Source organism: Chrysochloris asiatica, unplaced genomic scaffold (genome assembly GCF_000296735.1).
Source record: "Chrysochloris asiatica unplaced genomic scaffold, ChrAsi1.0 scaffold00167, whole genome shotgun sequence".
In the NCBI taxonomy this organism is placed as follows: Eukaryota; Metazoa; Chordata; class Mammalia; order Afrosoricida; family Chrysochloridae; genus Chrysochloris; species Chrysochloris asiatica.
In genome coordinates, this window is record NW_006408685.1 from 6,459,169 (window position 1) to 6,460,352 (window position 1,184).

The 1,184-nt window shown below is 43.5% G+C and overlaps 1 protein-coding gene across 1 annotated transcript in view; it reads left to right on the top strand.

Annotated features, from left to right (window-relative positions):
- The window catches only part of HDX (highly divergent homeobox), a 395,136-nt gene that overhangs the window by 116,331 nt on the left and 277,621 nt on the right, over positions 1-1,184 (top strand). The window lies entirely within an intron of this gene.

Below are 1,184 nucleotides of genomic sequence, written 5' to 3' on the forward strand. Positions count from 1 at the left end.
CCGATTCGTAACAACAATGAGATATCATCTCACACCAGCAACAACAGCAAAGTTCAAAAAAGTAGAGGACAATAAATGCTGGCGGGGATGTGGAGAGACTGGGACATTTCTGCATTGCTGGTGGGACTGCAAAATGATCCAATCTCTTTACAAAGCAATATGGAGCTTTTTCAGAAGGTTGGAAATAGAAATTCCTTATGATTCAGCAATTCCTCTACTTGGTATTTACCCACAAGAAATATGAGCCATAACACGAGTAGATATACGCACACCAATGTTCACAGCAGCACTATTTACAATAGTAAAACGATGGAAACAGCTAAAGTGCTCATCAACTGAAGAATGGATAAACAAACTGTGGTACATACACACAATGGAATATTATGCTACCTTGAAGAACAATAAGGAATCTGCAAGCCACTTCATAACATAGATGAACCCTGAGGACATTATGTTGAGTGAAATTAGTCACAAAAGGAGAAACACTGCATAGGACGACTACTGTAAAAGACTAAGAAAATGAACCCATTCTAAAGGGTGGGGGGGATTCTTTGCTGGTTGCCTGGATGTGGCGGGAAGGGGAGGGGAAAGGTGTAACACAGGGCAGGAAATAGACACAGGATAGTTTGGGTGCTGGGGAGGAGGCAATATACAAGAAGGGAGAGGGGAATGGAAGAACTAATCAGATTGGAGAACCATTAGGCAGGTTTGCATGGGCTATGTGGGACAGAGGTAAATAATGATGTATGCACAACCTTGGAACAACAAGGCTCTGGGATACAGGGATTGAGACATGGTTGGAATGAGGAAACGGAGGGAATCATGTTAAGATGCTTGACTATCTTTTTTTTTTTTTAATGTTTTATTGTGAATTATATGATAGATTACATGGGAGAACTTTAGTTTTACATTCATTCCATCATATATCATCTCACTGCCATGGTTCCAATCCCCTCCATGCATCATCAACTACCCAAAGGGTATATCACAGAAACCCGCCCCCTATACTTCCCCCTCCTCCCCCCAGTTTTCGGCCCACAGTCCCATTCCCTCTCTGGGTCCAAAGTCCCCAGTCGCTTCATCACTCCACATCATCATCTCTGTCTCTATCTCAGGCATCTCTGTTTCTCTGGGTAGGGTCCTGCTCTTGGCTCTTCTCCATTGATGGTCCCAGAGGCCTCCGC